General features: G+C 40.6%; 1 protein-coding gene across 7 annotated transcripts in view; it reads left to right on the top strand.

Moving 5' to 3' along the window:
• Window positions 1–16,949, top strand: part of CPNE4 (copine 4) — a 326,914-nt gene that overhangs the window by 88,176 nt on the left and 221,789 nt on the right. The gene's annotated exons all lie outside the window — the stretch shown is intronic.

Raw genomic sequence — 16,949 nt, 5'->3', positions numbered from 1 at the left:
CTTATAACACAGTTTTCAATGTACCACACTGATGAGTAATTTTTCACATAATCCCAATTCAGAGACAAGTTGCTCACAGATTCATTAGCTCCTGGTCAGATTTCTCCTACGTCAAAAAATATTAAGAGATTCTTCTCTGCAATAATATTTTGATAATTCTCCTTGCCTCCATCCACTCTGTCGTGATTCTTCTTTCGTATGGATCATAAGTCAATATCTAGATTGTTCGGCCGCCTACCTGCTGCATTGTTGAGAGTAGCAAGGTGTTGCAGTCAACTCTCCAGTCCGCTCCTTCACCACATGTTTGACCATCTGCATTGTTGTCCCGCGGTCACACTGTGTAGATTGAGCTCAGCCAAAGTTCTGCACTGAGGCAGCCACTCTGGCCATTCCAGTCAGCAGCCTGTTAAGTCTGGTCCAGGATTTACATCCCAGTTTGCAAACAGGTGGCTGTAAGTTAGGGCTTCTGAAATTCATCAGCATGCTTCTCTCTCTCCACCCCAGAGTCGCTGCCAATCTGTGAGGACGTAGCTATTGGCCCTGACATGCCTTTGTTCACTCGAGATTGGTACTGAGCGGGCAGCCCTGGACATGACTGCATGAGGCTGCAAAAGGATCTCTCAAAGTCAGTCGTGGCAAGTCAACAGGAACTGCAGGTGTAGTCGTTTTCTTCTGGAGCCGGGCAGATCTTCTGGTGGGAAGTGGGTGTTGCTTATTTGTACCTACCGGAACCATTGTCAGCCTTGGGTGCAGCAGGTAGTTTTCATCCATCCTAGCCCTCCATGTAGTTTTAAGGGTAATGGCATCTTGTCAAAGTTTTGGTGGAGCAATATGAGCCGACACATACAAATTAGATGTTAATGTGTGGCTAAGGTGGCCACTAACGATACAGGTGGCTGTGTTCAGCTCCGAATCAATGAGATGCATATGCCGACTTCTGCCCGAAACTGCTTCACGATATTCCACTGGAGTGAATACTAGCACCAGGACTGAGGTTTGTAAAACATTTGCCTCTGCTCCCGAGGCAATTCCTGCTAGCTTCTGGATCAAGGGCGTGTGGAAGGTGATCTTTTTCTTTAAGTGTTCTACATGGGACTGGAATGTTAGACTACAGTCCAGTTTGGCTCCTAAATAACTGACAACTGGCTGGAAAGGGAGTGGACGATCCTCAACACAGACAGTAAGGGATTGACTGGCCGTATGGAGGGTTGTGGCCATAGTCTTAGACTAACATAATGTAAGTCTCCACTGATGAAGATAAGGGGCCAGAGCATTCATGTCCTGGCTGAGAGACCTTTTGATATAGGGTCGATCATTACCCACATCAGCAAAACAGATGTAATCTACATGTACCTACTTCTTGCTCTTAGTTGTTGGTAGGTCATAGGTATATATGTTGAAAAGAGGAGGAGCTAGAACGGATCATTGTGGGAGTCCATTATGGAGATGCCAACTCAGCCGACTTTGTCTCCAGGTCACAAGACAATGCTCTGATTCACTATCATTACCATGATGAACAGTGTCATGGGCTTACAGGGAATATTCTGCAACAATTTGGCAGTCAGGCCCACATGCCATGGCTGATAACTCACCTTATCCCCCATCCACTCCATCATGATTGAAGAATACAAACTCCAAGAGACAGGATGTAGAGCCACTAACCTAGTCCCTGGTACACGAAGGTTAACTCCAGTTTCACTTTCCCCTCACCCACCTAGGTGCTGAAGGGAATGTCTATAAGAAGGGTTGCTGGGAAGCGGAAGGGGAGCATGCATGTGGAAAAGAAGGGTTCCGCACACGGGGTCTGATGGCTGGGTTGATGCCTGGTCAGGGAAGATTTTTTTGCTTGCTTTTTCTTATGTTATCTTGTTTTGTTTGATGGTGGTAAATATTGGCTGCTGTTGGACAGATCTTGCTGCCTTTTGTTACTGTTTTGCCTCTGCTTAGTCATCGCACGGGCTTATGCTACATAAGTACAAGGCTGGTTGCAAGTAGATATTGGGCCTAAGACAGTAAGTCTGGTTCCAAATTTCCCCAGAGTTCAAAGGTCCTCACCTCTGAGGTTGTGACCTAGTATAGACCAGGAGCCATCCAAATCTCAAGGAAATGGTATCTGGATCTTGACGTTTTAGATCTTGATGTTTTATTTTGGGGTCCATCTCTATTAAAATTTTCTTTGGAAACATGCAAAGGCTTTTTTGTAACATTTATGAACCTGTTGCATCAGGTTATTAATAACATCCCCTCTCTAATTAGAAGTAATAGAAATTAATCTGCAGCAAGGGAGACTTAGGTTAAATTATAGGAAAAAACTTTCTAACTATAAGGGAAGTTATGTTCTGTAATAGACTTTCAAGGCAGCTTGTGGAATCTCCATCATTGGAGGTTTTTATGAACAGATTTGATAAACATCTGTCAGGGATTGTCTAGATTTACTTGGTCCTGCTTCAACACAGGGGGCTGGATTAAACAATCTCTCGTGACAGACAGACATGTCTGATTATATATGACTACATTTAAACAGCTCTGTCCCCACAGCCCAACTGCATAGTGTTTCTTTCCCTCTGCCTTTAAAAAGGCTGACTTAGGAAATCTGAGGTCATCTGAACCAGACAGGTTATTCTGAACTGAATTCAAACATTGGCAGTTTGACTCAAATATCTATTGCCTTAGGACCTAAATTTCATCACGCTGCACCACTAGCCCAGACACAGTCCATTCCACAGATTGCAGGAGAGGGGGTGTACATGGGGGAACAGAGAGAGCTAGACATCCATTTCAGGAGCCCGTTTTCAGACTGTGGGTGGGCAAGACTGAGCTGGCTGCTTCCCCTCACGCTCAGAGGTTACCTCTCTCAAGTGTGGGAGGGAGGAGGCTGGATTCAGGCTTTTAAGTTTGGCAAACTATGTGTCCATTAGCAGAACCTGTCCTTTTCCAGGTTTCCTGACCTAGTGTCCTGGTACAACATAACGCACATAAATTTTTTTTCTATTAGTTTAAATAAATAAATGAAAGCAAGCACACTTCTCTAGGGCAATAGAAATTAGAGAAAACAAAGAGCTAACAGGTCATTTTAACCCATTCCCTTGCAAGGGCAGTCCCCTAATTAGATACCAAATTGATACTATGCTATTTGAGCCAAAAATCTATATTATTGCTATTTGTTTACTTTATTCATTATGGTGACCAGACTTTGTGCAAATTATCATGGAATGCTCAGTTTTGTGGGGACAATATTTATATATAACAGAGGCCATATTTTCAGCTGCCATCTTCAATCTAGTTTGTACATTCTGTTGTTTGTGCCAGTAATGTTGCAGGTGCACCCACAAATTTGCACATGAAAATCAGGAAACTGGACTGGGTACCTGATTTGTGTGCACCATTGCAAGTGCTTATGTGTTCTTGCAGGTGCAAAATTCTGGACTGGTTTTAGACTGTCTGAAAATGTAACCCTAAGCTTGAATATTAACTAATATGTGTGTGGTGCAGTGCATGAAATGTTGAAAAGCAATAAAGAAAAATCACCACTGTTTTGTATTATATTGAGTTAAAATACTGTGGGAGACCAAATATATGACTAGTTAATGAACTTTGTTGTCTCAGGAAAATGGCACTTGAATTACATTTTTATTACTAATACTGTTTTGCTGCTACTGCATTTCCATCAGTCTGTTTAAGCATCCTAAGATACACTTACAAATATTGCCTGCAGCAGTGCTGTCTAATCAGTGGCTCTCACTTCATGCTTCATTAGGTTCTGCAAGTTTTTCTCTGAGCCACTCAGATTAGCTTATTGTGAAAGTCATGAATTTAAACAGTTTAACAGTAATCATAAAAATGGCTAAGACTTTAATAATAACTTTTCAAACCAGGCCAAACAAGTATCAAGTGTACTAGTTGCATATTGTTTTTACAGAATGCAGGTAAAAATACATCACCCAAAACATTTTTTCCATAGTTTTACAAGTCAAAATTCCCAAGACAAGATTATTGGCTGGTAATATCTGGAATGGTCAGGAAGACTCCTCCATTCTGTTTCTGACTCTGCCACAAACTAACTGTCTGGTCTTGAGCAACATAATTAACCTGTTGTAATTTACCCATCTGCAAAATGGGTTTGATAATATCTACTGTATCTATACAACTTAAGAATGGCATGGGGCTCAGATGTTAGTATTTGTATTAAGGTATCCCCTAGAACAGGCGGTCTAAGTCATGGGGGTCACAAATGGATTCAAGGGGTTGCCAACACCCTTCTTTTCTTTATGGCTACATGTGAGGGGCATCCTGAACCTTTTTTTCTCCTGTCACATGAAGTCACAATATGGAAAAGTTAGGGTCTCAGTGGTTCACAAACTGGGAGCTGGTTTCCATTGTGCTAGGTGCTTTATAAACACATAGTAAGAGACAATACATTGCTCTGAAGAACTTACAGCATAAAGCCCTGATCAGGCAAAGACTTGCACACATGCTTAACTTTATGTATGGTGAGTAAAGTTAAGCATGTATAGTCTTTGCAGGATCAGGGTCTGAACAGACAAAACAGGTAAAGGGAGGGGGAAAGGAAATAGTACCTTTGTTTTACAAACATGGAACCGAGGCACAGGCAGATTAAGTGGCCTTCCCAAGGTCACATAGTCTGGGGGGCAATGACATAACTAAACCAAGTGAGGATCTCCCCCAGGAAATCTGGGCCAGAGTCAGGCACTGAAGTCCTAGTCTAGTGCCTTAGCTATTTAGTCCATCACTCCTCTAATTAATCGTTTGCATAGTGCTTTGTGATCTTCAGATGAAAGGTTCAAAGAATAATTTTTATTTATTATACAAGGCACCAGTTATAGTTTTTGGGGTTGTACACATTTTATTTTCACAATTTAAGGTATATTTTCATTCACAAGATTGAGTTAGTCACTTGGTATATTGCATCACCCCAGCAAGTGGTATATATTACTAATGCATCTATCCTCCACACGTGAGTGATACACATGTATTCAGGTGACAGCGTGTGACCTCACTATTCAGGTCCTCCAGAGACTTTCCTAAGGGCATCGAGTGAAGTCAGGGAAGTGAGGAGCTGATATTTCTAATCTGAAAAACAAGAAAGAAATACGTTGTTGTTTCTTAAAAATGGGGAGAGTCTTTGTGTGTCAAAAGGAAGGAGTAAAGAACAAAAGCAAGTATTTTGGCTTTACCTTTCACCTTAAAGGAGGATTTCATCTGAAAATTCAGTCTCAGTCTTTGAAGAGGGAGAATGTATTATCACTGTGCTTAGAAATTTAAAATATATTATTCGGTTCCTTTGGGAATTCCCTTTGACTGGCATCAGTTAGAAAGACAAATGGTACCTTTCTGCAGGAAAGGAGCTATCTTGCTGTACTCATCCTGACCCCAAACTCATAAAAATACATTTAAGTCTACTTTTGATCCCTCTTCCATTCTTTCCTGAACTTCAACGATCCACCCATTTAATATTTTAAACTTTGGTGAAGATGAATGGGACACTTTTATCATAGAGTTTAAATGTAACCTAAATTACAACAGAGATGGTTGTCTGTCACAAAAACTATTTATTACAGACATACAAACTTTATAGATCTCCAGCATAGACTTTGAGAACACGCCTGAATTGACTTTGGTAGTCTGGCAGATTGTGGTAAACAGGAACTTGCAGGGTTAGAATTTGACAAGATTCACTTTGCTCAAAGGTTTTCAACCTGGGGTATCAGAAACAGATGTTGGGGTGGGGGAGGGGTGGGAAGGGATTGTGACCATCCTTCTCTTCATATATTGTTATTAGGAAGTTGGTCCCAACTGGATAGGCGGGGGATTCCTTGGGGCATGGAAAAGATACTGGTAAGGAAGGGTTCAGAACCACTGACTTAACTAAAGAGTCAGCTTAACTTCCTGCATCTAGGTGTTCCTTGAATATTTCCCATACACGTATTGATTGACCAGAGCTGACCCTGCATTCTTAAATCTTGCTTTGACTCTAAAATCAAGGCAGAAAAGGACATCTTGTTGTTGTGAATAGAGTTTCAGCCTGCACTTTCAGTCTCAAGTTTGGAAAATTGGGCTTTTAACTAAACAACATTTTTTCATATAAAGTGTCTTTATGTGGAAAATTTTGAGGCTTCATCAAAAAAATACATAGCTAAAACCTGAATTTTTTTTGTTAGGAAATGTTACCATGGTGCATCCTGGGAGTTGTATTTCAGGTACCTCATGCCCCCATTCTCTGCTATAGGCTGAGTTCACTATCTAGACTACAGCTCCCATGATGCTTTATGGTGATTCACCATGGTTCATCAGGGAGATGTAGTCTGGCCAAGGAGCCCAGCCCCTAGAGGAGAATCTGGGAATGAGGCAACTGAACTACAATTCCCATAAGGCATTGTGGTGATATTTCCTAATGAAAATGTTTGGCAGAAAACCAAAATATTTGATTTTTTGATGTTTTTACTAAAACCTGGACACTTTCCATGGGGGAAAAAAGCCCCTGTTTTCAACCAGTTCTGGTTGCTACCATTTGCCTCATAGCAGTATATGAAGTTTTTCTGTATACAATAGTTTTGTGATATCCATCTTATAGGAGGTAATAAATAGATGCACTTAAGAGCGAGTTTTGAGCAGATGCGTACATCAGCGTGAGAATATTCTCATGAATAGATTAGAAAACATTATTTCCATTTTAAAAAGCAATAATTACTATATTGAAAAGTTGGTTTTCCTCCTTTTTGAAGTTGTACTTGTCACAAAAAGAGGTTTTCTGCCCATTAGCTCACAGTCTGCAACACTAACTAAAGTGTTCTCTCTAGATCAGTCCCTTAATGCAGCCTCCCCACGGGCATCCTTTCATATGTCGTGTGTTTGGAACTGTGAATCTAAGGACTGGTCTCAGTAACATCCTGGAATTGTGATTCCTACTGCTTTTTTAACCTATTGTACTGTCCACAAAAATGCTACCTGTTCAGGAGAGTTCAGAGCACTATGCAGAGTCTGTGCTGCATACAGTCTATTGAGATAATCTGGCCTGATTGGTCTCTATCAGTCACTGAGTTTGACTTTAGTTGAACTGTGAAGTTTGCAGGTTAAAGAGGGTAAAATGTGTGATCAATGGCTGTCAGGAACCAGAAAATACAGTGGCAGCTCCAATAATCTATTGATTCTTTGTTTATGAATTCAAAGAAATACAGTCCACTGTTTGTAAAGCTTAAGTATAACTACGTTAGAAGTACATCTTAAACTACATGGTGCAATAATGTGAAATATGCAACAATGGATTGTGAACTTCAGGGTTATTATCCCAAACTTGTGAAAGAAGGTATACATGTTTTTTAAGGCAGATAACATTCTGTTGTGAGGATAAATTTTATAATCCCTGTCACGGTGTTGGGACTTAGCATCATGACTCCTCCCACTGGTCGCGCTGGGAATTAGCTCAGTCCTTGGTGGGGCTCCCGCCGCTGGTGGTGTCCCATCCGTCCTCTGCTCCTTTGTTGTTGTCTGGACCCGCATTGCTTCCTGCTCAGCGGCATCCCTCCGGCAGTGCCCACTGCTCCGGTCTCACCCCCTTCCGGGGATCTGGTATTATCAGCAGTCCTTCTCTGCGCTCCAGCCACCGTGGTCAATCACACCCCCAACGTCTAATCCCTCTTGTCAGGTATCTGGCGTAGTCTATAATGGCCGCTCCCTACGGCTGATGGCTGGGTGTACTGCAAGGGGGAAAGGGAGGGGTTCCAGGCCCGCCCTCTACTCTGGATCCCGGCCCAGGGGCCCTCTGGCAGCAGTCTCGCTGTCGTCCTTCTCTTCCCTCCGTCTGTCCACGTCCCTGGCCACTTCCCCTTCAGCCTCTTGCACCGGCTAGGCCTTCCCCTCTGGGCCTACAGTCTGGCAGACACCGGGCTGGAATTCCCTCCTGCTCCCCCAGGCTTGCCCAGCGCTGCGCTGTCCCAGGTGTTAGTCTCCCTGCTCTGGAGACAGACCTTCCCCTCTCAAAGGCCTGGGACAGACTGACTCTCCTTCCTGAGCAGCCTTTTTATAGGGCCCTGCCTCCAATCTGGGCTCTGATTGGCTCCCAATAAGCCCTTCTCTGATTGGCTGCCCATCTGCACAGGCCTACTGGCCTGCTGAAGCCTAAATTCTCCAGGAGTGAGGCAGCCGCCCCACTACAATCCTCATTTTATCATGGTATTTACCCTTTAAAAGAAAAAAAAAAAAGAGAAAAAGATGAAACTCATTTTCTGAATGTTTGCGGAAATGATTTATTTTAATATAACATGCCTCACAAGATTTTATGCTTAGCTAGTGTAGAATTGACTGTTGAAGCAAAACTTTTTGTAATGTCATCAATCAGTGCAAAGTCTGTTGTACTGTTTATCTATGGGTATACACATCTTCTTTTGGGAGACATTATAATGATTGCTGCACCTACCATATTTACCCTAAATTCATTTGAGTGGGCAGACCTCCCCTCCCCCCATACACTCTACCTTAGGCCTTGTCTGCACTTACGGTGGTGTGTAAAGTACGAGCAGTACACTTGTAGCTACATGCCACAGTGAAAGGCACGCTGCGTCCACACTTGTCATTGCAGTGTGTAGCTATGTAACCCACACACGTGTGGGTTACATAGCTACACACGGCAATGAAAGGCTCTGGTAAGAGGAAGGCAGCGGTGTAGATGTGGGAAGCACTGCTTCGGCATGTAGAAAGCCGTGTAGTGTATACACCGTAGGGCTCAGGCATGTAGGACACTCGGTTCCACTCTACTCACTCATGTGCCTTACTGACTCCACTGCTCTTTATACCCATGCTAGCTGGGCATGTAGTGTCTGTACTCTACACTCTGCTGTAAGTGTAGATGTAACTTTTGGTGCTTGTATGGTTTCCCTAGCCTACTAACTGGAGTAGTTTCAGTAGCCCTAATTCCCCCTACTCCCTCTTCAGTTTGTATCCCGTTGATCATCTGAACAGTTCTCATTTACTGACACTGCTATTTGCTAATTTTAAATCACGTTTTAGTAGCTTTCCCCTCTATACCATGCTTATTTGCTTTGTAGACACATATTTCATAGTCTGCAGGGACTATATATACTTGGAACTTTTTGTCAACCTAGTCAATATTCAAGGAATAGGTAAGCAGACTTGTACTATGTTGTATCATCTTTCATTTGTTTATCTAAGGTCATTGTCCTTATGGTAAATCCCAATGCTGCATTATACTGCTTAGTGCCTTTCCCACATTTAGTCTTGTTCATGGCTCTGTAGCTGCCTAGTTCCTTCCTTGATACTTTTATTAAATCCGTCACTCTACCATTCTTTGTATTGGTCTTAATGCTTTCTCTTTATACAGCTATCAATGCGTTGGACAAGAGCTTTCCTATTTTACTGTTGGGATTTACTTGATCTTCTCCCTGTGCATAGCCTAGCCTAATCCAGACTAATCTATGTAGATTTCTACATGGAACACATGGTATCTGAGCACATTGCCAAACTGAAAAACAAACACACAAACATCTACTTGCCTCTTTCTTCCCTGCAGCCAGCAGTGGCTGGACTTTGTTTTTATTTGATAATTATTTTTTATGTTTTCTTGAGAAGGTTAGGTCAGAGAAGTGGGTTTTGCATTTTACTCTGAGAAGTGATTTCCAGATTCATGGGCCAGTAGCTGTGAAAGTTCTGTCTTCTTCCCATACAAATCTGACGCGTGGGGTAGACAATTCCATTATTCTAGTGGGAGGTCAAAATAAGGCAGAGTGAAGTGGCCCTGGCTCCAAGTAACTTGGGCCAAGGGAAGGCTTTCAAAATTCAGTCCGAAATCTTGGCATTCCACAGGGAGTCACTGAAGAGAGCAGAGCACCAGGGTAATGTACTCTTGGTGGCCTGTATTGCTGAGCAGATGGGCTGCTGTGCTCTGAACCAAGTGGAGCTGGGTGTTTTTTTAGATCACCGGCAAAGATAATTCATTTGTAGGCAAAGATAATTAATCTTGCAACCTGTAGTTCATGAGTGTATGAATCACCATGACTAATCAGAATCTGACAGGAGGGATCAGTCTTTGCGTCAACCACAGGAAAGCATCTTTTTTATGACTGTGGCTATTTGTGTGTCTAGAAGCAGTGAAGAATACAGGTGAGCGCTAAGGTTTAATGCTTTGAGGGCAGATACCCTCAATAGAAGGTGATATAGACGTGGCAAGTTTTGTTTTTGTTTTGTTTCTTTAGTCTTCAGGATTCTGTCAGCTGCTTTCCATCTAGATGCTGATCTTAGCCAGGCCCTGGGGTAGGGGGAGAAGGCAATATTTGCATCTGATCTGAAGGTGACAAAGAGCTGGGTACCAGCCTGCCTATGGCTGATAGGGGGGTCAATGTGGCCTAGTGAATAAGGTACTGGACTAGGACTTAGAAGACCTGGGTTCTGTTCCTGGCTCTGCCACTGCTTTGCTGGGTGATCTTGTGTTAGTCATGTCACCCCCTGTTTACAGTTTCCCTATGTGTAAAATGGGAATAATATTTAATTTGTAAGGCACCTTGAGATAGACAGATGAAAGGCACTCTATAAAAGACAGATATTGTTAGGCTATGCCATTTCACAATCTCTCCCCTTAAAGACTGCCTAATGGTGGGAAAAAAGATGGGTCTCTGTGGAAATCCACAGATGAGGTAGAGTATCAGGTGCACATCACTCCTGCAAGCAGTCTGACTGGCACAAGTGAAATTATCTCAGGCAAGTCTTGTTAACCCCTTTGTCACTTTAGCTTTTGTTGCTCAGCTTTTGTGTTGCTGCTTTTCAAAGCAGCATTTTGGTGTTTCTTATCCTCCAAACTCTTCTCGCACACAGGGACAATGCAGCCCAGTCTCTAAGGAGATGGGACTTTCTGCTTCCTCTGTGAATAGTGAGGCAGCAAATTCAGTACAGGTGCTTGGTAATCTCAACTTCATATTTTTTCTCTCACTCCTTTATAAACAGGCTTGCAGAGTGGTTGACTAGGTGTTTGTTCCATGTTCACTTTATGTAATACACATATGTAAGATACTGTAGTAATTTCTTACTGTTTATCTTTTTATTTACTGCATTAGCCTTCCTTATATTTTTACATAGGGAAGGCTGTAATAGTCTCTGCAGTGTTACTGCTCTCCATATCCATAGTAAAGGTTGAGACTTGCTATCTGTTGAAAGCCCAATTTTGCCACCCACCCAAAATCCTCTCAAAAAACCCATTTTCAATTCAAATTGTGTGTAGTGCTGGTGAGCAGCAAACAGTTCCTCCCTCTCCTCCCCCCCCTTGCAAAATCTGTCTTGATTCAGGATTTGCTCCATGCCAACCAAGTGAGTGTTTGCAACAGTTGGAATCAGCTCAGGTGTTTCTGACTCTGGACCTGTGTTCATTACTTTCGATCATGCTGACAGCCCATGCTAACTCTGGTGGGGTTTTTTTAATTTGTGTCTCTAACTTCTAAGTACAGCTGGTTGAAAAACTGGAACCTTTTTCACACCAAATGTATCCCTTTTTTTCAGAGAAAAATTTCAGATGACAATGTTTTACCAGGTCTTCTCCTAAGCAATCTCCCTCCTGCATTATCAGTCTCCCCATTTAATGCCCAGTTTTGTTTTGGTTATGTCAAGCTACTTTTCTTTGTGTACACATTCTTCCATTACTAAATAGTTTCTTTGCTTATTTGGTTACATTCATACAACTGAATTAAATAATTGTCTATTTATTTATTTTCTTTCATATTTGTTCTAGGTTTTGTTGGTACTGAATTTATTTTCACTCTGAGTGCATACTTTTATCCTTCTGCCTCTTTTTCCACACATTTATTTTTGTTGTATTCTCTTTTTTGTATTTGTTTTCTTCACCTCTGTCCTATATGAAAATAGACTATTGTGCACAGAATATCTTGCCTATATAAGCTCCATATACACCAATACAAGTTAATCACCATGAACCATGGATGCTGTCATTCATAGCATCAGTTAAGATATAGAGTCAATAGTGGTAGATATTGGCTGTTTTCCCAACCATGATTCTCCTCATCAGTTTTGTTTACCTGGTTCTCCACAATCAAAAGCAATTTTGGGAGTAGTAACAAATATACAGTAGTTAATTGAAGTTAAGGTTCAATAATTGTTTTCATTCCAATCTCCTGTTTTCAGCCATTTGTAACTTTTAGAATTTCACCTTTTGGGATGAAATGTGCCATGCTTGGTTTCTGCTATACAGTGAATTATTTTGGGGAACATTTGTGGAAAAAACATTTAGCTGTTTTGTGACAGTGAGACCAATGGAAAAGATACACGTCAGTGATTTATAAAAAATATTTTATCATCTTCTTTAACAACTCTGCAGCTGAATGGCTTAAATATGAATGGCGAGATTTTTTGCATGGAAAGAGCACTCATTAAGTAGCAGTGTTCTGAAGGAAATTGATCTTGACTAAACAATAATTCTTTGAAGAACCACATAACCAGCAAAAAAAAAAAAAAAAAAAAATCCACATTTTTTTACCTGGTATTGTTATTTATTATTTGTACAATGTGTCCATTGTGCTAGGCACTACACAGGCAAATAACAAAGATGACATCCTCTGCCCAAGAGATCACAGTCTACATACGAGACCTGTTGTAACAACATGTGGATGAAACAGACAATGGAGGAGGGCTGGGTTGTGAAAGCATGAGTATCAATAAGATAGAGACTTTAGCAGAAAAGCAGAAGTCACAGTTCTCCACTTGCCTAGCCCGTGTCAAACGGAACAGAAGTAGGTCATAGTCTTGGTAGAGGTAGATGTTTAGGAGAGATTTAAAAGTGATTAAGGCAACAGCTTTACAAATTGTGTTAGGGAGTTTGTCCTACGCATGGGAAGTTTGTAAAGTGCACAGTAGAGTGGACTTGTATATTCATGTATGGATAGGTTATCTTCTTAGTGAAAAGTTTGGTCAAATATATTGAGGGCTTCTGTGGACCTTATATAGAACAAGGAGATTAAAGGGGACATCTGAAGATCAAAGGGTTTGAGAGGAGAGTCCCTGTGAAGTGTATAAGGTGTGCAGTACCTAAGAAAGGGCTGCTGCATGATATTATATTGCAGTTTTTTAAAATAGGGCTGTCAAGCGATTAAAAAAATTAATCGTGATTAATCACATGGTTAAAAAAATTAATTGCGATTAATCGTGTGATTAATCGTGTTGTTAAACAATAAGAATACCATTTATTTAAATATTTTTGGGTGGTTTCTACATTTTAAAATGCGTTGATTTCAATTACAACAGAGAATACAAAGTATATAATGCTCACTTTATATTTATTTTTAATTACAAATATTTGCACTGTAAAAAAAGAAAAGAAATAGTATTTTTCAATTCACCTAATACAAGTACTGTAGTGCAATCTCTTTATCATGAAAGTTGAACTTACAAATGTAGAATTATGTACAAAAAATAACTGCATTCAAAAATAAAACAATGTAAAATCTACAAGTCCACTCAGTCCTACTTCAGCCAATCGCTCAGACAAACAAGTTTGGTTACAATTTGCAGGAGATAATGCCTGCTTCTTGTTTACAATGTCACCTGAAAGTGAAAACAGACATTTGCATGGCACTGTTGTAGCCAGCGTCGCAAGATATTTACGTGCCAGATCCGCTAAAGATTCATATGTCCCTTCATGCTTCAACCACCATTCCAGGGGACATGCGTCCATGCTGATGATGGGTTCTGCTCAATAACGATCCAAAGCAGAGCGGACCGACATGTTCATTTTCATCGTCTGAGTCAGATGCCACCAGCAGAAGGTTCTTTTTCTTTTTTGGTGGTTTGGGTTCTGTAGTTTCCGCATCAGAGTGTTGCTCTTTTAAGACGTCTGGAAGCATGCTCCACACCTCGTCCCTCTGATTTTGGGCAGCACTTCAGATTCTTAAACCTTGGGTCAAATGCTGTAGCTATTTTTAGAAATCCTACATTGGTACCTTCTTTGCGTTTTGTCAGATTTGCTGTGAAAGTGTTCTTAAAACGAACAACATGTCCTGGGTCATCATCCGAGACTTCTATAACATGAAATGTATGGCAGAATGCGGGTAAAACCGAACAGGAGACATACTATTCTCCCTCAAGGAGTTCAGTCACAAATTTAATTAATGCATTATTTTTTAACAAGCATCATCAGCATGGAAGCATGTCCTCTGGAACGGTGGCCAAAGCATGAAGGGGCATACAAATGTTTAGCATAGCTGGCACGTAAATACCTTGCCATGCTGGCTACAAAAGTGTCATGCGAACGCCTGTTCTCACTTTCTGGTGACATTATAAATAAGAAGCAGGCAGCAATATCTCCCATAAATGTAAACAAATTTGTTTGTCTTAGCGATTGGCTGAACAAGAAGTAGGACTGAGTGGACTTGTAAGCTCTAACATTCTACACTGTTTTGTTTTGGAGTGCAATTAGTGTAACAAAAAAAAATCCTACTTTGTAAATTACACTTTCACGATAACAGTACTTGTATAAGGTGAATTGAAAAATACTATTTCTTTTGCTTATCATTTTTACCGTACATATATTTGTAATAAAAAATATCGAGCTCTGTACACTTTGTATTCTGTGTTGTAATAGAAATCAATATATTTGAAAATGTAGAAAAACATCCAAAAATATTTAACAAATTTCAATTGGTATTCTATTCTTTGACAGTGCGATTAATTGCGATTAATTTTTTTGAGTTAATCACGTGAGTTAACTGTGATTAATCGACAGCCCTAATTTTAGTCATCAGAGGCTGTATTGTAATGCACATACAACAGTGGTTTGAGTTAGGGTTGTGTGTAATCTTAACACAGTGATTTCCTGACTTTCTAAGGCAGTTCCCCCCCCCCCCCCGAATACTACAGTATGCATATAAAAGAGCTTTATGGATGAATTCAGTCATAAAAAGCCATTCACATTTGGCTCTGATTATTACCTTGCCATCCAAATGGAGGCATGCCAAATGTAAACATTACAAATAGGAATACAATAAGCTGTCTAACTGAAGTATTTAAAATGAAGCACATTCACCCACAGACCACATAAATATAAATATGCTGAAGATTTTACATTTTAGAAATCATCAGTGATGATGTTGATATGAAGCAACTATGGCCTGTTCCCATTGATTTCAATTGTCTGACAGATGGTGGTTAGTCTGTGTGGCCTCAGGGTCACAAAGTACAGTTGTCTCAATTATGTGAGTTTATTAAAATGGAGAACTTTTTCTTTCACCTACTCTGGAGTTATAGAAATATTGTTCTAGGAGACTTTAATGTTGGCAACCAAAAGGCACACCCGTAAGAAAAGAAAAGTGTGTTTCCCACTTCCTGGTTTCAGAGAGCTGTCGGTATTTTCTGTTGGTTGGGAGTCAACAGTTAATTTGTGGGTAGTCATGAGTTTATTGTCTGGAAGACAAAACTGAGAACCAGAGAAATTGTCATGTTGATTAACTGATAATTTTACATGTAGAAATATTTTATTGCTGTGCTAAAATCCCAAAAGTCTGCACAAAATTGTTCCATAGATATATTTGTGTATCTGCTATTCCTTTATCAACAACCATGTGCTGTTCTTCACATAACTGGGTTACAGCTGATGTGGGTTGATTTTATTTTGTTTCATTGTATCATTGTTGGTTTTCTGAAGATTCCAGGTAGAGCTGGATGCGCAGCTGTGTCTAAAGAGCAGTGTACTTTTGTGTTGAAGTCTTCTATGAACTGCAGATTAATTGGGTTACAGCTGTTGATTATATGTGAAGGGAGCAGAGAATTTACTGTGTGCCTTCATATTTTTTTTATGTTGTGCCCACCTTTCATTTTAAGTTTTTGTACAGGGTTAAGGAACTGAGACACTGCAGATGCCTATATGAAGTAGAAGAAGATTTGGTGCTCTGCTGACAGAGAAAATTTCCAGCGGCCATAGTTACATACAGTGACCACTATTGAAAAGTCAAGTTTTGTGTCAATAGTTGCTATCGCTTTCCCCCCTCTCCATATAAGGGACTGTGGTATCTCTGATGCCAATGAATGGCAAATGTTGGTGATGGTTGACAAATGGCCATAACTATTGCTGAAGACAGGCGGTTGAGCACTTTAAGAATGTGATTGTTAATATAGTAAATGAAATTGCCACACTGTGGAACATACTGAAGAATAAAAAGTTCACAGATAGACGTATAGAGAGAGAAATATGCTATGAGAGTAGTAGGTGTGAAGTGTATGGTGCAGAGGGGCATGTGAAGAGACGTGTTATTGACAAATTACAGAATGGAAAGTGTGGTCACTTAAGACAAGTTAATATAATCAAACCTGCTCACACTTGTTCTGAGAGGGCAAAAAAATGCACTGCAGGAAGCTAAAGTCATGTAGCTTAAAGGAAGGGCATCAGAAGGTACATCACCACCACCAAGAAAGGAACGAGAGCTCGGTAGGAAGAGTGGGTGCTAGATGTGGGAAATGCAGTACTATGTTCTCTATGGTCACTTGTACGCAAAACTTTCAAACCTCAGTGCCTAAAGTGAGGCTCCTAAATCCATATTCAGGCACTTAACTATGAATTGCAGAATTGGAGGTTTATTCTAAAAAAAACATTCACACAAGGTCATACTTAAAACATTCCTTTCCCTAGGGTGATTTTTGTTCAAGGTAGTGTGTGTTGTGTTCAGATTGTTCTGCATCTCGGTGTGTGTTTTATAACATTCTTAAGACTGTAAGCTCTTTGGGACAGGAAACACATTTTCTTTGTTGTGTCGGTGTTCAGTGCCTAGCACAATGGGACCCTGTTCCCTGAAGGGGGCTTCCAGGTGCCATTGCAATATAAATAATTATAAGCCAATAAATAATAATGCTAATATAATTGAGACAAAAATACAGTACCTTTTGTCAAAGGAAGTGTTCACACCAACAGTCCCGTAATTCATATAAAG

This window comes from Chrysemys picta, chromosome 2 (assembly GCF_011386835.1).
Source record: "Chrysemys picta bellii isolate R12L10 chromosome 2, ASM1138683v2, whole genome shotgun sequence".
NCBI classification, from domain to species: Eukaryota; Metazoa; Chordata; order Testudines; family Emydidae; genus Chrysemys; species Chrysemys picta.
The sequence above is the reverse complement of the archived record's forward strand: the minus strand, read 5'-3'. Positions and strand labels throughout refer to the sequence as shown.